Consider the following 21,748-nt stretch of genomic DNA (forward strand, 5'->3'; position numbering starts at 1 on the left):
TCAAATTCTGATAAACACGTGGATATCCTTCTAGTTGGAACCAAAGATTTTCTTTAAATACACATCTTTATCCAAAAGTCAAATATATCTTTTATTAACTAAGCACAAAATGTGAAGTTCCTGAACTGTGCATGAATAGACAGTTAGAATGAACAAACAAAGATGCTAGAAGAACTCAGTGGGTTGGGCAGCATCATTGGAGAGAAATGGGCTGTTGATGCTTAGGATTGAGACCTATTTCCAGGTAAAATTAACATAGCTTTTACTATAATTATTAAGCATTAAAATATGAAGAATTTTGGAATATAATTCTCTGCACTACTCATTTTATACTTACAACTGTGTGGCTAAGCACAACTCCAATGCCATATCCAAGTTTGCTGACATTGCTGTTATAGGCAAGACCAAAGAGCTGATTATTGACTTCAGGAGACAGAAACCAGAGGTCCATAAAGCAGACCTCATTGGAGGATCAGAGGTGGAGGGGGTCGGCCACTTTAAATACCTCAGTGTTATTATTTTGGAGGACCCATCTTGGGCCCAGCACATAAGTGCAATCACGAATAAAGCACGGCTGCACCTCTACTTCCTTAGGAGTTTGCGAAGATTTAGCATTACATCTAAAACTTTAACGAACTTCTAAAGATCTGTTGTGGAGAGTATATTGACTGGCTGCATCACAGCCTGGTATGGAAACACCAGTGCCCTTAAATGGAAAATCCTACAAAAAATAGTAGGTACGGCCCAGTCCATCACGGGTAAAACCCTTCCTACCGTACAGCACATCAAAACAAAGCCTCAGGACTTACACCACCAAGTTCAGGAACAATTATTACCCTTCAACCATCCGGCTCTTGTAAGAAAGGGGAGAATTTCACTCAACCTCACTTCCCCGATCTTTGAAATGCTCCCACAACCTATGGACTCACTTTCAAAGACTCTTCACCTCATGTTCTTGATATTTATTGTAAATTTACTTATTATTATTTCTTTCTTTTTGTATTTGCCCTGTTTGTTGTATTTTTCACACTGGTTGAATGCCCAAGTTGGTGCAATCTTTCATTGATTCACTTTTGGGTTGTATATAATGTACATTGATAATAAATTTACTTTGAAATTTGAATATTTCTAATTACTATGTATTTGTTATGAGTTTTAAAAAATTGAACATAAATACCTGTGGAGTAATGAAACTGAATTTCCAAAACTAAACTTTGATTTTTTTTAAATTGGTTTGAATATAAGCTCCAAAACAACTTCAATTTGAAGACTAGTTACAGTATATTGCAATGAAGCATCCTAAAGTGCTTTACAGAAATATTAGGTTAGATAACACATTTTTAAGGTAGATATTAAGTTTGGAGACGTAGACCTATATAAGTGTAAATTGTTATAAGTGTTGCTATTGATATAAGATAGAGTCATGGTGCACTACAGCATAGAAACAGGCCTTTCAGCCCATCTAGTTTGTACTGAACTGTTATTATGCTTCGTCCCATCGACTATCCCCGGACAATAGCTCTCCATACTTTCCTATCTATATACTTAATCAAACATCCTTTAAATGTTGTCATCGAACCCACATTCATCACTTCTACTGGCAACTCGTTCTACATTCAACCACCCTCTGAGTGAACAAGTTCCCCTCAGGTTCCCCTTATGATTTTATCAGCTCTATCAAATCTTTTCTCATTCTCCAATGCTCCACGAAATAAAGTCCTAACATATTCAACCTTTCCCCATAACTCAAAATCCCTATACATATTCTCAGTAACCTTACAATCTTAATATCTTTCTAAGCAAGTGATCAGAACTGCACACAGTACTCACCATCAGAACTGCGCACAGTACTCACCATCAGAACTGCGCACAGTACTCACCATCAGAACTGCGCACAGTACTCACCATCAGAACTGCGCACAGTACTCACCATCAGAACTGCGCACAGTACTCACCATCAGAACTGCGCACAGTACTCACCATCAGAACTGCGCACAGTACTCACCATCAGAACTGCGCACAGTACTCACCAGCATCTTATGCAACTTTATCAGAGCTTGCCAACTCCTATACTCAATACTCTGATTTATAAAAGCCAAAAGTTCTCTTTATGGCCCTATCTACCTGTGATGCTGGTTCCTCGAGGTTGTTACAGCCAATGGTGGTAATGGGGACGAGCTCCCACTACCTATTAAAAGCTCCCAATGGTGTGCGCCTCAAACAGTCTCTGACAACCAAGTCCAGCTCCTGGCCTTCATGTGTGGCTTAGCTACTCAGCTTACGGGAACCATTTCCACTGACGGGAAAAGGGGCAATGGCCAGTTACTGGCGCCTTAAAGCCAGTTGCTTAGGGCAGATGGAACTCGTCAGCTGTGGTTGACAACACATCTAGGCGAAGGAAAACTCTGATCTCAAACCTCCGCTGGCTTGTGGCTATATGCGCTCATGGGGAAGGCTTCAGGAGTAAACTCCGAGGGAAGACTCCAGAGCTGGAGTCCCTGAGGTGGTCCTACGTTCAGTTCAGTGCTGACTGGCAACTCCTGCAATGCTTCTTATACCAAACTGTATCGGTTTCTGCCGTTCCTTTGGGTTCATCAAATGCGTGGAGACAGTGAGCTTGCTCTCCATATCGTACTGCCCGGGCTTGCATATGGATGCAATATCCATGGTCAACTCTGATCAGCGGAGGCCCTCACCTCACTTGTGATGCCACTTTTTAAGGAATTATGGATCTGTATTTCTAGATCCCTTTCTTCTACCACAATCCTTAGTGCCATACCATTCACTGTGTACGTCCTACCTTGGTTTGTCCTCTTAAAGTGAAGCACCTCACACTTGTCTGCATTAAATTCCAACTCCCATTTTCCAGTCCATTTTTCCAACTGGTCCAGATCCTGCAGCTAAGCTTTGAAAGCCTTCCTTGCTGTTCACCACACCTCCAATCTTGGTGCCATCGTTAAACATCATATTTACATGACTGCTTTTTCTCTCTTTTCTCAATCTTAATTCAAAACCTTGAAATAATTCATAGAATCACAGCACAGTCTCGGTTCAACAAAATACCTCTAGGCATGTTCAGAAAACTCTAGGTATTTCTTGCACAGAGGAATGGAATACAGGTTAATCTGCTGATTGAGCACCCTGGGATTCCCTAGATATTACTCTCAAACTAATATATATTGTAGAAAGCTAATACATCAACCATACAACAATAAAGGCTCTGGATTCCAGGTGAAAAACTCCCATAATAATTATGATATCTGTATAACAGATTGTCATCCTCTCAATTTTAAAACCAATTCAAAATTGACAGGATGACAGTTTTAGCCCAAATGTATTCCTATGTGGTGGTACTAAATACCCTGTGTGGCAGCATCAGTTCATTGCTGCTTTACATACAGTGTAATGCGCAAACATCAGTATGACTTGGGTGGACCTTCAAGGAACTGATCTTTAAATAAGGAATTGATCTTTAAATTAGGAACTGTGTGAAACATGGAACTTCTCAAAATCTATGGTCCTCCAACCACATTTTCTCATCATCAACATTCATTTAGATTGCAAAATAATATTGTGCCCACTTCACTTATTGCAAATCTATTGCTAAGCACAAAGGATTTGTGTTCAGAATGGAGTAGGAATTTAAAACTGTTGTGCAAAGTGTCTCATCCAAACAGGAACTGAATGCAGAAACTGAACAACCTGCTTGTTGCCTGTTCAGTCATACTTTGAACAAGATTTTGGCTATCTGCCCTAATCTTTTATGTATTCAACTGTTGGATTCTGTTTGAAGTGTCCCACTGCAGTAACTTGGGATGTGTTACAAAGGATCCTATAAAAATGTTCAAACTGTTCAAATACAATAGACCACAAATATTTTCTCGGGGGAAAAAGAAAGCTTCTAGGACAACGTTTTTCTTATTACTAGGGAAGATTAAAATAGATTACCATTTAATCCTCCTACTGCATGATCTATAGAAAACATACAGGCAATGTGACAGAAGAATTATCAAAGTTTTAATCCATGCCCTCTTACAAGAAGGTGATGAATCTTTTTTGCATAGAAATAATCAGGTAAATTCAAATGAGTGAAGTTGAAAATCACCCCAAAACTATGAATCACATCATTTGGTTTTAGTCCTTATCTCTCTCCTCAGCCACAAATGATACATTGACATGACATGTGCAATAACATCTACCTGACCCCTTGTCAGCCATCCGCAGCCAACATCCTCTTCTTTTCCTACCTCCCGATGGATATATCAATGCTGTTTGCGCTGACCTCCAAAAATCCTTATTATTTGACCCAATTTCAAACTCTGCTACCGACAACATAACTAAGGCGCATTACTAAACACACTCCACACCTTTACTCTTTTTCTTAGAAAGGCCTTTGCTTTATCAATTCTTCCTTTTAAAAATCCTACCCCTGTGCCTTTCATCCTTGCTGTCATGCAATGCTTTTGAGAATCTCCTTATTCAGAATGTGAAGTCTTTGGCTTTTGGAACACTTGTCCATTTCTGGTGTCTGATGGTCACTGTTTCAATAGGAAAAACTGGTTCCCTGGATGGTGGGAAGGGAGGAGGTGAAAGGATAGATCTTGCACCTAGAGTCAAATAAACATTCAGCCTGGAAACAGGCCACTCAGCCCACACATCCACGCTCACCAGTGGGAGCCCATCTGCACCAAATCTGTTTCCCAACACTTGGACCACACCTCCTTGATCAAAAAGTGTTGGAAACACTTAGCAGGTTGGGCAGCATCTGTGAGAAGGGAAATTGTTAATCTATCAGATCCAGGAACCTTCATCTGACCTGGAACATGTGGTTCTCATACAATTGGAGCCTCCTGCAGTTACATGGGAAATAGCCATAAGTTGAGAATTGATGCACGGGAATGGAAGAATCATGCTTCTCGATTTCTGCTAGCTCCAACAAAATGCCACTGCCTCTCACATATCCCCTCCCCTTTCAGCATTTTGGAGGGATGATTCCCTTCACGACTCCCTGGTCAAATCTTCCGTTCTCATTTACAAAGGACCAATTTCCCCGCCTCTGTTGGGGGATGCCCACAATACTATTTGAAACTGAAGATACTTCATAAAGTGAGTGAAAATGTTTCAGGATTTCCCTAACTCAGTTGCCCATATCCCACTTTTCTATGGAATCCAGGAGTAAAGCATGATCCTGATCAGATTCTCAGCCTTTACTCCATGGAATCTGTGAAATGCCCTGATTCCACACAGGTTTTACTTGGTCAACAATCTTCAAACCTATTCAGTGGAGAAAGAGAAAAGTTAGTTATTCTTTTTCAAACATTTGATTTTAAATTTCTTACTTTTATTTTTTAATTATTTCTTTTAAAATCATTTTTGGACTAAGAAGACAGCCAGTAAAAGATGGCTCTCATGTTATAATCCTTCAAAAAGTTTTTGTGGATGGGGCTTGTTCTAACTCATCCGTGACACACCTTTACATAAATCTAAGGCCCCAGCATTGCTTAGGATCTCACCAATCAGCTTGAGGTCGCACAGGCTTAGAAGAATGGGCTTCCGGTAAGTCTGGGGGAATAGTGAATGTGGGTGTGAGTTCAACATTTTTCAGTGTTAAAGTATCCTCTCCTGCACAACTTACAATCAGTATAGAATTGAAAGTTGACTTGAGTAACCAGCCACTATCTTTCAATTGAGTTGTACAGATACTCCATCAACTGAAAAAAAATTAAGTAGAATATGTAGCTTCTAGGCCAGAAGTTCCCATTAGCATCATAAGGAATTTATCCACTTAATGTGTCAACGTGGAACAAATGGAACCCCAGTCTTGCTTTAGCTCCTCATCACTTATTCAAAGGTAAAATGTAAATACAGTTTATATATATGGTACAAATTAATCCCCTGGATTTAACCAGCAGAATGCAGAAATATTGTTATTCTGGCACTCCCAATTTACAATGTGGTAATTTTATGGCAAAAAGAGGTCACTAATCTTGCCCTGTTCGCGGACATAGATTAAGTGACCTGCAACACGATGGGAGTCCAGACATGATGTGAAACATATGAGAAGGTGGAAAATCTTGACCTTGAACACCAATATTTCAGAACACAATGTACTTATGACCTTAATTCTGGGGGACAAATTGGTTTTTAGCCAACTTGTAAGGAAATAATGAAGATTGTTGGCACATTAATTAAACTAGACTACTGTGTTTAGTACTTATAAGATCTGCATTCATCTCCGATGTATTACAGTATTGCACTCTTAGCTGTGTTTATATCGTCAGTCTTTTAACACTATATGAACTAGTTAGATGTACAAGTGATGTGCTCAAGGGGAGATTCCCAGCATAAATCCTGGAGCTGGAGTAAATAATTTGTCCTGGTGCAACCACTTTATGACACTATGATCAAGAAGTGAAAGCAGTTTTGGCATGCCCCCGCTGACTCTTGCCAATTTGTACAGATGCACTCTAGAAAGCATTCTATACAGAATCATCAAGCGTGGTATTTGAAGAGAGTTGTGAACACAACCCAGTCTATCTTTTAAACCAGCTTCCCCTCCATTAATTCTGGCCACAATTGCTGAGGTCTTAGGAAATTAGAAAACATTATCAACGACCACTCCCAATCCTGACATTATCTCTTCTCACTCCCTTCCATTAAACAGAAAATACAAAAGGTTGAAAGCACACACTACCAGATTCAAGGATGGCTTCTATCTGCTGTTATAAGACTAATGAATGGACCTCTTGTCTGACAAAGATGAACTCTTTACTTCACAGAACCTTGTCATGGCCCTTGCACCTGATCTTTAATTGTAACACTATTGTATAGTCTGCATTGTTAGTGATCTATCACTTGTACCATCTCAATGCACTGGTATTTTAAAATGATCTGTGTGGATGACATACAAAATGAAGTTTTTCATAGTAGGTGAGCACATGTGGAAAATTTGTAGGCTGGTAAACATTCCATCCATTGATAAACTTCATGATTCAGAGACATTTGTGCTGAAGACTAGGAAATTCATTCTGGTTTTCAAATCTTCAGTCCTCTACCTCTATTGGCTCCTCCGTTTCACATCCATTCAAGATATCTGCACTATTCCAATTCTGGCCTCTCTAGCATTCTCACCTTTAATTGTTTCACTACTCAGAGTTGTGCCTTCAGTTGCTGAGTTACTAAATGTTGGAATTTATTCCTTAAATCCTCTGCGTCCCTGATTTACATTTTGCTGAAACCTACTTTTTTGACCAGATTTTTACTCAATTGCTCAATTATTTTAATGCGTGGAGTGATAGCAATATATTTTATTTGAAATGCCTTAGTATATTTTCAGTGCATTAAAATGCTCTGTGGGGTTGTTGAGCAGATTAAAAATGGCTTGCAGAAACAGGCTTGAAAACTGTGGTTCTGAACAATTAATCTTAAACATGTTCCTTAAGTATACACACTTTTACCATAATTGTTGATCCTGGCGGGAATGCTACATTTCCTCTCCGTTAACCCACTAATTAAAACGGTTAATAGTTGTGGTTTAAAATCTCAGCAACTGTCACCTGCAGTCTTCTATAGTTCGACTAGTAAATCTCTTTTCACCTGTGGAGTTTTATGAATGCTTGCCACCAATTCTGCCAAGAAGCAACTCTTTTTGATAAATATTTCCGGAGTTAGGGCAGTTCCATTGAATTACTGCATTAGACAATTTCTAATTTTCCTAATTTATTTTCTGCGAACTTTCCTCCACTGAGGTGTTTTTTTTAGAGGTTCGACAATCTACAGCTCTATATTCAAAAAGTCAGGAAGTTAAATTAACCAGAATGATTCTTTTGCAAATAGTGTAGACTCGATAGGCTGAATAGCCCACCTATGTCATAATCATACTCCCATATCTAACATTCATTGCATTTCATCAAAAACACAATGTATTCTGAATCTTCCCCAGATGTTCTTTCATTTACTGTTAATCCAAAAACCTCTTCCTTTTATCTCTATTACTCCCTGCTCCAATTTTCTTTGTTACACTAATACATTTGCAAGGTCTTTGTTTCCTTTCCCATCCATCAAAGAGTTCTTGATAATAAGTTCTCGAAGCAATATCTGAATGGACAAAGCAGTACAAATCTCTTTTAAATTGATGCAGTAGCAATGCACTTACTTAAAGGAGGCTTTACTGCAATGTGAGCTCCCACTCAAAGATTTCACAAAGGAACATTGCATTGTGTCACTGCAGAAAACTGATATGGAAATTTTCACTCAACAAGGTGAATATGCCATTAATGAGAATACGTGGCTAGATACCATTTACTTAACCTCCATTCATGTGTACATGGATCTTGTTTCCTGCCTGCAACATAATGATGTACCTGTACAGAAAGATCAATAATGTGCAAGAGTGACATTTTAATTGGATATTTTTAACCAATCATCATTCTGCAAGGCGATATGCAATAAGAGTCACTGGAAGTTTACTCTCCATAAGCATATATAAGTAATAAAATATAAGTATGTTAGGCTCAGCTTACCTAGCACATTAAGCAAATTTTGAATTTTACAGGATTTCAGAAACATGACACTCAATTCACAAAAAAGGAACATTTACCCTCTGCTAATTTAATCAGTTCTACATGAGTTTAGAGATCTGTAGCCTCCATTCATGGGATTGCGCTTTTCTGGATATTTACAATAGTTTGTAATAGTAGATAATTTGAAGTTATATTAGGTCATATTGTAAACTTGGACTCATAAAATTTTCAGTGAATCATTTGTGAGTTATTGATTATTTCCACTTAAAGTGTTAGTCTGAGAATTTGCTGTATGGCACATGAGGTTCCAATTTATTAAGTTGTAAATGTATTAAGTGCATGACTTTATGGAATTATTAAACATTGTTAGCTCTCCCCTCCCCCAATTATATAGAGTGAGTTGTTGTTTTACAATAGGTAAAGTTCTTCACTATGTACAAGTTCCAAGTTTCTAAATTCAAGGTAAGGGATAAAGTGCACATAAATTAAAATGTAACTTTTTTACTGCCATCTGGGAATTTAAGATATATAATAAATATGCTAAAGGAAAAAAAAGCAGAAAAGTGGATGGTTTATTGGTTCAACCTTTTGAGGCTAAAGTTTTATTGCACCATGCTATGTGGAACCTGTAGTAATAACAAAAACTGAAATGGCAAAACACATTTAAATATACGTTCCAAAAGTAAGTTGCTTCACACAAGGTCTTCGAACCACTCTGATGAAATTTTAAATATTATATTTTAGACTAGTTTGAATGAGATTATGCAAAATATTTCAACCACTTGTCTGAGTTTGCATATTTTTACATGTTGTTACGGAGTCTTCACTGAAGCTTGGTGTTGTTCGTAAGGTAATAAAATTGTCAAACTTGTTAATTCTGATTGGAATATGTTGAGGATTACTAGGGAATTCTACACTCTAAGTAGGAGTAGATTACAGGTTAATATCTGTATGAAGAGGAATGTCACTCAGGCATGTAAGCAAACTAATTCCTGAGTGAAGGGTATTTATTGGCTACTTGACACGATGTATGGTCTTTACTGAAGAATAGGCCAAGAGGTCTTTGAGGTACAACTGGTAAGTGCTGGCTTCTTGAAGGCAGGAGTTTTCAACCATTTCCATTGAATTACAATCACAAAATGAAATATTTTGTACTGTGGCCTTAATATCATCTGTGACAGGCATTATTTTAATTGCAAAAGCCGTAATACTGCTTCAGAGTATATTAGAGTTTCAGCTGTAGAATCTGCCCTATCCATTACTCTATGAATAAAGACAATCATCAATATTATGTAAAAAATAAGCTTTTCAGAACTTTAGAGTGCTAAATATGGAAATGAGACAGGCCAGATTAGAAAAGTTATATTGAAGCAGTTGTTGTGCATCAGAGTGGTCATATAAGTTTTATAATAGGCCTTCCTGTACTGTGACTGGGGAGGAAAAAGACCCAGCCTCTCCTCATTTCTTATCTACTAGTGAACAATTCAGCTGCAGCACAATGACCAAACTGAAGTTTGTCCTCACTGGAAAGCCTGTTGGAGCTTAAGTGCTATATTGCAATGAGAAGGATTGAGAAAAGTACTGGGACAAAACGAAGCAGGCTTTGGACCAAAGCTGAGTCTGTCGTGGACCTACCTGTCAAGATCACAGCTTGCATTGTCTACCCATATCTTGTAAATGTCAGATGGAGATAAATTTCTGAGAGTAGTCAAACTTCAATTAAATTCTCCACCGACATTCTTGATTCAAAGACTGAAGGTCTAAAGAGGCCATGGAAAATGATTGCTGCTGCTCTCTGCAGTTTTCTTGGAGTTGTCATTGTGATCTTTCTTCCACAGGGACAGAATCCAGACTGTGAAGCACTTTTTTGGTCACTGAAATTCCTCTGAAATTCCTGTGGCAAGCAGCATGGACTTATATTTAATGACACTGTATGTGAACCTTCTTTTGCAGAAGGTCACAACTGTGGTATTTCTGGTGTCCTCTGACACATCCTTCTCTTGTCAAGTGTGGGCATTGGGCTTATGGATTTGTGCCTTTAGAACTCCACCACAAGTACTGTCTGCTCCCTAGGCCTTATTATTTTTAAACTGACATTCAATCCTTTGATTTCTTTGTCATTCTGCTCTGGTGGCTAGACTAAAATCAGCTGTGAGGCTAAATCAAATGTTGTTGGAATGGTACAATAAACCAAGTGACTCATGGGAATTCCTGTTCTACAGCTGTTAAACGTTCAGAAAGAGTACCTAGGATGGCATTAACAATCTCAGATTCCTTCACTGAGTGCAACCAAATCCATTCACAGGTAGTGGAAGAAACCCAGCACTACCCAACCTCCCTATCTGCACCTATGATCAAGTACCTCCTGCCCCATATTCATTCCATTGTGCTAATTTCATACTGACTTCAGTAGCTACTTCAGAACTGACAGAACAGAAGTGAAAGCAAGGCATCTTTGAGCAGCAAGAAACCACCTGAAGCAGATTTTGCATTTTGTGTTGACAGGTGTGGCATTCAGGAACAGACAACACCCGAGTATGACATCCGCATACTTATTCTCCAATTCACAGATGCTGATAATTTACAGAACAAGACCTGGGGATAGAGGGGGTGGTGGAAGTGAAGGCATGTACATGGAAACACATAAGATAGGAACAGAAAATTCTTGACAATAGGAAGATATCAATGGCGTGTGTGTATGAACACAAACCCTCCCTCCTTTTTTCCCCACTACTCAGATTTTCCAATACTTTTAAAAAATGTATGCTTACCTTTGAGTTTTTAATCCTGAAAACATTTTCAGTGTTTTCAGTTTACAGATTCAGATTATGCGGCTGTGTTATTTCCAGAATTTGCTACCTTTGTTTCAGGTTTTCAACTAAAGGTAGATCCTTATCCCAGGTTAATCTATTGTTGCATATTTCAGAACTTTATGTGAAGACAGGTCAAAGACTATGATGGCAAGTTCATTGCAAATGACACTGAAGGAAAAGCTGGGCAGCTCAGACTGTAGCAGAAGTGTTCTGCACACCACCCCAACCTCCTTCATCATTGTGCCCCCCCACACTACATTTCTTCAAAGGCTACAGATAGATCAAAATGTCTTTTGAACTTTTCCAATGGCTAAAAGATATTTTAGTTCTGTATTCATTCTCTTGCCTTTAACTTTTACATGCATTTAAATTACAACTACACAACAGTTTTCTGATGCAATGATTTGTCACATATTAAAGCTAGCAATAGAAATATCGCTTGCAAAGTTAATATTAGTGCGACCCTCCATTGTTCAAGGACGACCTTGGATGCTGCGTCTTAGCTATCTACACAGTCGGCGCAGTGCCGTCTGTGGCTGGCGAGACCAATGCGAGAGTGGCAGTCTCTGTTGCGAAGTTTCAGAAGTTTCACAAGTTTTCTGATGACTCTGCCATAGTTGGATGCATCAGCAAGGGAGATGAGGCTGAGTACAGGGCTACGGTAGGAAACTTTGTCACATGGTGTGAGCAGAATTATCTGCAGCTTAATGTGAAAAAGACTAAGGAGCTGGTGGTAGATCTGAGGAGAGCTAAGTCACCGGTGACCCCTGTTTCCATCCAGGGAGTCAGTGTGGACATGGTGGAGGATTACAAATACCTGGAGATACAAATTGCCAATAAACTGGACTGGTCAAAGAACACTGAGGCTGTCTACAAGAAGGGTCAGAGCCGTCTCTATTTCCTGAGGAGACTGAGGTCCTTTAACGTCTGTCGGACGATGCTGAGGATGTTCTACGAGTCTGTGGTGGCCAGTGCGATCATGTTTGCTGTTGTGTGGTGGGGCAGCAGGCTGAGGGTAGCACATACCAACAGAATCAACAAACTCATTCGTAAGGCCAGTGATGTTGTGGGGATGGAACTGGACTCTCTGACGGTGGTGTCTGAAAAGAGGATGCTGTCCAAGTTGCATGCCATCTTGGACAAGTACATAATGTACTGGTTGGGCACAGGAGTACATTCAGCCAGAGACTCATTCCACCGAGATGCAACACAGAGCATCATAGGAAGTCATTCCTGCCTGTGGCCATCAAACTTTTCAACTCCTCCCTTGGAGGGTCAGACACCCTGAGCCAATAAGCTGGTCCTGGACTTATTTCCTGGCATAATTTACATATTACTATTTAATTATTTATGGTTTTATTACTATTTAATTATTTATGGTGCAACTGTAATGAAAACCAATTTCCCCCGGGATCAATAAAGTATGACTATGACTATGACAACTATACTATGAAGGTCACATCTATGAACCCATTTGCCTTCTGCTGCTTTCAAGAATTTTTCCCCATCTGACTTAAGGTGTTGTTTCAGGGTGCTTGTCCATCTGGTGTGGTTGGCTGCAAGTTCCTCCCAGAACTCAATGTTGATGTCCAGCACCCTCACGCCCCGCTTGCAGACATTCTTGTAGTGCAGTTGCAGGCTGCCAGTGATTCTCTTGCCTGAAACCAGCTCACCACAGAGGATGTCTTTTGGGATGCGGCCATCTTGCACACGGCAGACACGGCTCAGCCTATGCTGCCCAAGCAGGGTGTATGCGCTAGGGAGGTCAGCATAGGAGAGAACATCGGCTTTGGGCACTCTGTCTCTCCAGAAGATGCCCAAGATGTGACGAAAGCACCTTAAATGGAAGGTGTAGAGTCTTACCTCCTGCTTAGCATTTGTTGTCCAGGTCTTGCCGCTGTACAGTAGTGTGCTGGTGACACAGGTGTTACACACTGCCATTTTTGTTTTGAATGAGAGTTTGGAATTCTTGCAGACTTGCGTGGTGAGGCATGCAAAAGTTGTTGAAGCCTTCCCAATGCACTTGTCGGATTTCTGCATCCAAGGAAAGGATGTAACTAATAATGGATCCCAGGTATGTGAACTGATGGAAAACATCCATTTTTTAGTTATCAATGGTAATGACTGGTGGTGCCTCCACATCTTGTCCCAAGACATTTGCTTCTTTCAGGCTGATAGTCAGACCAAATTCCTTGCAGGCCTGCGAGAAGAAATCCACCAGTCTCTGGAGGTGCTGCGGAGTGTTGGTTGCAACTGCTGCAACATCAGCAAACAGCATGTCTCTGATCATAGCTTCACACACTTTGGTTTGGGTCCTTCGGCAGGTGAGGTTAAAAAGCCTGCCTTCCGATCTAGTGTGGAGGTAGATCCTCTCTGTTGCTGGGCCAAATGCTTGCCTCAGGAGAAGGGAAAAGAAGATCCCGAAGAGTGTTGGGTTGAGAACACAGCCTTCCTTTATGCCGCTGATTATGTCAAAGGGCTGCCACTTTCATGTTATTGTGCTCTGTGGTCATGGCAGGCAGACTACCTTAGAGAGGATCTGAAAGAACCTGTCTCTGCTGACCAAGTCAAACGCCATTGTCCTTTCACCTACCAATAGAAGCTGTTCTGCCAGCCTTAGTAGCTAATCCACACATGACGGCCAGGAGCTGGACTTGGTTGTCAGAGGCTATTTGAGACGCACATCACTGGGAGCATTTAATAGGTATACTCTTTCCCCCTGCGCCCCCCCCCGCACCACTTCCAGCTATGATAAGCTTAAACAATCAAAGCTAATATTAAAACCTATTATAAATATTAAACTCTAGCCTATTTTTTGAAGAGCACATTATGCTGACCAGAATATGGCCTAAGTTGCTCTCATTTTTAGTTTCACACTAGGTTTCTGAATATCATCCTACATGCATTCCTTAACGATGTAAAATAAATATTGAGAGCTACATTCAAGTATACGATTCTACTCATTTTTGAGCAAGGGACTGAAGACACTGATCTACAGAGTCGGCCAAGTCTTGATAGCCTCTTCCTATGTTGTAGCAACTCGACAATTCCATGACTTTATTCCTTCCAGTATGTGTAAGTTGATTGTTTAAACTACTGTCTTGCTATTTGGTATAATATATATACCATCCTGGTAACCAGCTTCAAGAAGTAATTGAATTGGTTGCATTCAAAGTTTGCAATATTCAGAACTACATGTCACTGATTCCTCTAAAACACATTACACCATGCATGATATTTCTCAGAAAAAGGGTAGTGGATTGGCCACCAATGAATGAAATTGTCTTGGCTAATCCTTGCACAAGGCAAAATTTGACGAGCAGTTTGACCTACTATCTCATCCCACCACACCCAAGAGTTTAAGGTTCTCCTAATTGCTAGTTCACAGAACATTTAATAATTTAGTGTAGTTCTATTCTCAGTAGTGGCTTACACATTAAAGGAAGTTATTATATCTTAGTTGGGGAGATAGCAGCAAAATTACCTGTTAAACCATAAGGCAAGAATTCCCCAAAGGCTGTAATTATCCAAATTATGTCCCAAATTACTATGTGTACAACATTTCCTAAAATGAGATGCATATCTTTCAATGATATTGTACGTTAAAAGGCGAATATATTATTTCTAAGGTATTAAATATAGATATCTCTCCTCACCTTATTACTGCTATCTTTGGACTACCTAAAATTTCTAGTAATCTTTCCCCTTCAGCCCGTAGAATGATTGCATTTCTTACTTTAATGGCGAAAAGATGTATTTTACAACATTGGAAAGAGCTTAATGCTCCAACTACCTTTTTTTGGTTCTCTCAGACGATTTTATGTTTGAATCTGGAGAAAATTAGAAGTAACCTTTATGATTCTTCATTTAAATTTGAACAGATTTGGGGACCTTTTATTCGATATTTTCATTTAATGTAACATATACCCTTCTTGTTTTTTTTTCCACTGTTTTTAATGGAGGTCGGGATTGAGGACGTGATTTTAAGTTTAACTCTGTTTGGTTTCAAGTTAGCCCATTGCTTTGCTTTGCTTTTAGTTAGTTGCACGGTGGGTTTTTTTTGGGGTTTTTTTTTCTTTTTTTCTATTGATATATATAAAATTTAGTATACTATTATGTTATCTTGGTTTCTTATGTTTAAATTACATTGTTTGTAGTATTTTTTTTGGTATTGATACCTTCTGGAATTTTATTATATTTTAACATTGTATTAATGTTTATATGGCTTACCTTTTTGTATACTTATTCAATAAAAAGATTTAAAAAGAAAGTAAAAGGCGAATATAAAAGGAGGAGAATCCAATGTTGACAAAGATTTGTACAGAATGACTTAAAATGACAAAAATATCAAATTATTAAAGCTTAGGATTTAATATATGCAGACATTAGGAAATAAAATACATTAGGAACAATAACTTGTTTACCAATGTAATATCCTGTTGGATCCAACAGGTTAATTCTTAAATTAGACTGTTCAACTATTATTTTCTTTGCCGTTTAACAAATAATTGTCTAATTGTATTTTATATAATTACTTATATACATTATGCTTCCTAGTGGCCACAGTCGGTATGCGCAGCTGTTCAATGAGTTCCCGAGTGGTTATATTGGTATAATTCTGGAAAACTCTGGAAGCTTCTTTGTACTGCATTATTTGAATAAGTGCTTTCTCATTGGTTAACTCTTATCTACATATTTGAATGGAATTTTTTCCTTACTTATGGCTATGAAATACTTGACTACAAAGCAGCACCACCTTAGTTCTTTTGTCTCTCTTTGTTTAGCAGATCTACAGTTGAAGTCAGAAGTTTACATACACCTTAGCCAAATACATTTAAACTCAGTTTTTCACAATTCCTGAGATTTAATCCTAGAAAACATTCCCTGCCTTAGGTCAGTTAGGATCACTACTTTATTTTAAGAATGTGAAATGTCAGAATAATAGCAGAGAGAATGATTTATTTCAGCTTTTATTCATTTCATCACTTTCCCAGTGGGTCAGAAGTTTACATACACTTTGTTAGTATTTGGCAGCATTGCCTTTAAATTGTTTTACTTGGGTCAAACGCTTTGGATGGCCTTCCACAAGCTTCTCACAGTAAGTTGCTGGAATTTTGTTCCATTCCTCCAAACAGAACAAGTGTAACTGAGTCAGGTTTGTAGGCCACCTTGCTTGCACACACTTTTTCAGTTCTGCCCACAAATTTTTCTATCGGACTGAGGTCAGAAAATTATGTCAAGTCTGTTTCATCCTTGGGAGCAATTTCCAAACGCCTGAAGGTACCACGTTCATCTGTACAAACAATAATATGCAAGTATAAACACCATGGGACCTTGCAGCTGTCACACTGCTCAGGAAGGAGACGCAGTCTGTCTCCTAGAGATGAATGTACTGTGGTACGAAAAGTGCAAATCAATCCCAGAACAACAGCAAAGGACCTTGTGAAGATGCTGGAGGAAACAGGTAGACAAGTATCTATATCCACAGTAAAATGACTATATCAACATAACCTGAACGGCTGCTCAGCAAGGAAGAAGCCACTGCTCCAAAACCACCATAAAAAAGCCAGACTGCAGTTTGCAAGTGCACATGGGGACAAAGATCTTACTTTTTGGAGAAATGTCCTCTGGTCTGATGAAACAAAAATTGAACTGTTTGGCCATAATGACCATTGTTATGTTTGGACGAAAAAGGGTGAGGCTTGCAAGCTGAAGAACACCATCCCAACCGTGAAGCGTGGGGGTGGCAGCATCATGTTGTGGGGGCTTTGCTGCAGAAGGGACTGGGTGCACTACACAAAATAGATGGCATCATGAGGAAGGAAAATTATGTGGAATATATTGAAGCAACATTTCAAGACATCAGCCAGGAAGTTAAAGCTCGGTCGCAAATGGGTCTTCCAAATGGACAATGGACAAGCATACCTCTAAAATTGTGGCAAAATTGCTTAAAGACAACAAAGTAAAGGTATTGGAGTGGCCATCAGAAAGCCCTGACCTCAATCTGATAGAAAATTTGTGGGCATAACTGAAAAAGCATGTGCGAGCAAGGAGGCCTACAAACCTGACCCAGTTACACCAGTCTGTCTGGAGGAATGGAACAAAATTTCAGCAACTTACTGTGAGAAGCTTGTGGAAGGCCATCCAAAACATTTGACCCAAGTTAAACAATTTAAAGGCAATGCTACCAAATACTAACAAAGTGTATGTAAACTTCTGACCCACTGGGAAAGTGATGAAAGGAATAAAAGCTGAAATAAATCATTCTCTCTGCTATTATTCTGACATTTCACATTCTTAAAATAAAGTAGTGATCCTAACTGACCTAAGACAGGGAATGTTTTCTAGGATTAAATCTCAGGAATTGTGAAAAACTGAGTTTAAATGTATTTGGCTAAGGTGTATGTAAACTTCTGACTTCAACTGTATATCACTGTTTTTATTTCAATTTTTCTTTGCTTAATAAAACAATCAATTAATTTTACAATTAATCAATGCTTAATAGAACAACCATGAAAAGCTCTGTGCCTTTTTCCTGACTTCTGAAAGAACTTTGGCATAAAATATCTGAATCCAACAATCAACAGTAATATATGCATTAATGCAAATGAAGTCATTTAAACTGAGAGAAACACAGATCAGCCTTAAAGGGCACTGAAGATATGGATCTCAGTTTAATTCAAAAGGGTTATGGTTTGTTGAGATGCGGGTCTTGTACAATTTTTAATTCTTATTAAATTTCATCCCTTGTATGCATTCTCGAGCCACAGATGTCAGAGAGATGAGAGATTTCATTCATGGCACTGGTCATATGACACTGGTGCAAAAGGCAAAACTCAGATTACCAGATTCCGTAGTTCCATTAGTTCTCATTTCTAATTTTTTTCAATATTTAGAGTAATAAAGGAAGCAGATAATTAAAGTAAAATTGATCTCTGTTTAACATAATTATAAGAGGGTGTCTAAATAACTTTTCAAATAACATCTGGGACTCCAAACTGGAACACATCTGACCAGCTATATTATTATAGAGAAAGAAAGCAAGCAAGAAGAGAAATAAAAAGAAACAACACACACTTATTAGTGACTTGTATGACCTCAGGATATCCTGAAATGCTTGCTGGTCAGTAAGGGATTATTTAAATATGGTTACTGTTTTCACAGCCGGTGTACCCACCAATAGCAACAATATAATTTTTATGTATGCTCCTCTGGAATATTTCTTTACCTAAGTGACAGATGTGTCTTCCACTACAATAGTTATTCAACTGCTAAAATAATTTATCCTGGACATAATACAAGGTGCATTACAAACATTGTTTTTTCCCTGTCTACCCGGAAGAAAAGAAAGTCAAAGGAATTAAGTTCTAAGTTTCTAAGATAGTGGTGCTCATTATCGACTTGAAGGAAGATCAGCAGAAACTTCTGCTCCTCAGATATTATCCATGCTGATAACAACTAGACCTTAAATTTAGCATGTCATTCAAAAGGTGATATATCCAATCTTCCAACACTCCCCTTTACTACACTAAAGTAAGAATCGTGCAATTGAAGCAAAACTAACACCAGATTTTCAGTGGGAAAGGATAGGGTCAAAAATGTATTTTTGATACTAATACTTACGTTGAACTGTACGGTTACAGTTTTTCAAAAAGGATGCTAAAATAGTTTCAATTGATTTATAACTTCATTTATATTTTCTTCCTCTCCTTTTGGAAGTCTGTACAAGCCCGTTCTATGCGTAGGTTAAATAGGAGTGCATTTCTCTCTTTGCTACTTCTATCAAAGCTGAACACAGTGGTGTTTCCAACATCGCTGCCTCTCTCCCAGATGAGCTAAATCTTTTTTACTCTCGTTTCGATATCGCCAACATTGAGCCCCTGAGTAGAGCCACCCAAGTGACCTGCGCCATGGTCATCTCGGAGGCTGAAGTACGCAGGTGTTGTTTCCGACAAGTGGACAGTCGCAAGGTTGTGGGACCAGTCGGCATCCCAGGGTGGCAAAACTGGCAGCTGTGTTTACAGACATTTTTAATCTCTCCCTCTCCCAGTGTAGAGTGCCCACCTGCTTCAAAACATCCACCATTGTTCCTGTACCTAAAAAGACCAAGGTAACATGTCTGAACGACTGGCATCCTGTCACACTCACCTCAATAATAAGCAAATGCTTTGAGAGAGTGTATCTGCAGCATGCTGCTACCCACACTGGAGCCCCTATAATTCACCTACCGACACAACCAATTGACAGATGATGCAACAGCTATAGCTCTACACACCATCATCACACATCTGGAGAAGAAGGATGCTTTTGTGAGAATGATGTTCTTGGACTACAGTTCAGTATTCAATACCATAACTCCCTCCAGGCTCGACAAGAAGCTCAGGACTTCAGCCTTCACCCTGCCTTGTGTAGCTGGATCCTGGACTTCCCGACAGATCGCCAGCAGGTGGTAAGAGTGGGATCCCTCACCTCTGCTCCTCTGATCCTCAACACAGGTGCCCCTCAGGGCTGTGTGCTAAGCCCCCTCCTTTAATCTCTGTATACCCATAACTGTGTTGCCGCCCACAGCTCCAATCTGCTACTTAAATTCACTGATGATACTACATTGATTGGCCTAATCGCAAATTATAATGAGGCAACCTACAGAGAAGAAGTCATCACCCTGACACAGTGGTGTCAAGAAAACAATGTCTCCCTCAATGTGGCAAAAACAAAGGAGCTGATTGTGGACTACAGGAGGAATGGATCATGGGTTGAGAGGGTGAACAACTTCTAGTTCCTCGGCATACACATCACCGAGGATCTCACATGGTCTGTACATAATGCTGTGTGGTGAAAAAAGCACAACAGTGCCTCTTTCACCTCAGACGGTTGTAGAAGTTTGGTATGGGCCCCAATCTGGGCAGGATTGTATGGAAGACTGGCAGTGCCCATGCAGCGTCTCCCTTCTCCGCGACACCGATGTTGTTCAAGGGAAGGGCAAGGGCCGATACAGCTTGGCACCAGTGTCGTCTCAGGAGTTGCTGGAACGAGGTTGAAGGCAATGTCGGACTGCCTTAGGGACTCCAGCTCCAGATTTATCCTCAGGGTTTACTCCTGAAGCCTTTCCCATGAAAGTGGGTATGGCTGCAAGGCAGCGGAGGTTTGAAATCAGAGTTTTCCCTCTCTTAGATAGACTGCCTTCCCAGGTTGACGAGCTCCATCTACCCAAAGCACTGGTTTTAAGGCGCCAAGACCCGCCTTCACCCCTTTGCCTGTCAGTAGAAACAGTTCTGCTGGGCTTAGAGGCTAAGACACACGAGAAGGCCAGGAGTTGAACTTGGTTGTCAGAGGCCATCTGAGGAGCCTCAAAAGATCTTAACTCCTCATGTATATGATGGATGTAAGTAATAAAGTCAATCTAATTCAATTCAATAATGCACCTCATTTGAGTGCTGATGAATTCATAAAATGGAATGGAGTGCTATGAGGAAACCTAATTCCAATTCATCATACCAGGAAATTACAATTATATGCCTACAAAAAAATTACCTATGGAAAATCACTCATTCAAAAATGCTGCAGTTCCAGGTAGCATTTAATTCCCTTTAAACTTATCCAAGTGTGGTTAAAATATGGACATCACTATCCAAGAGTCCCAAACTTGTAAAGAGATTCCAGTGGATAAGGCTATAAGCAGATCCCTTCACTGGACTATACTGGCAATCTGCCACGGAACTCTATGCCAGGGCAGAACCAGTATGGAACCCATGAGCCCATTTATTTTGGCAGAGGTGAAAAGGGTACAAAGAAATTAACCTACTTTTTAAAATTATCTAATCTGTGGTAATGCTTTCATTTAAATGTGCTTGTACAATTTTTCAAATTAGTTTTAAAATTATCTTATATTTCATAGTTTTTGATTTTTAATGAAAACCTGTTCAGACATGTGACAGATAGCGGAGCTGGTTGAGGGTTCTTGTGGTCTAAGGCTTTCTCAGCAGTTTGGGAGAGGTTTATTTTTGCCTTCCCCATAACTCAATTAAATGCCATATAGGGTCTCGCTAACTCAGTCCAGAATACTTCTATCCAGCAAATTTGGTCTCACAAATTTGAACCAGGCAAGTAGTGGGTAGTGAAGAATTTGAGCCCCAAACTCCAGGCCAATACTTCTTTGTGCAGCTTATGATATTTGGTTTCATGGTCGGAAACCTTGAGAACTTTGGATGGAGGACAAAACATCACCTTTTTGTATTGATTATCCTTGTTTGGATTCAGAGACTCTACACATAAGCTGAAATATGTATCATTTGACATTCAATGCAGGACCCTCAGTGATCACTAGGAGGTCACTGGCATGGCCGAGATCTTTTCATTTACAAGTTAGAATGGAGGGATTCTATCATGATTAGAAATTATTGCTAAGCCACAGCA

At 39.4% G+C, this 21,748-nt stretch overlaps 1 protein-coding gene across 8 annotated transcripts in view; it reads right to left on the reverse strand.

The window, feature by feature from the left end:
* Positions 1–21,748, reverse strand: part of LOC134354971 (CMP-N-acetylneuraminate-beta-1,4-galactoside alpha-2,3-sialyltransferase-like) — a 568,489-nt gene that overhangs the window by 11,747 nt on the left and 534,994 nt on the right. The window lies entirely within an intron of this gene.

Source organism: Mobula hypostoma, chromosome 12, assembly GCF_963921235.1.
Source record: "Mobula hypostoma chromosome 12, sMobHyp1.1, whole genome shotgun sequence".
Taxonomy (NCBI): Eukaryota; Metazoa; Chordata; class Chondrichthyes; order Myliobatiformes; family Myliobatidae; genus Mobula; species Mobula hypostoma.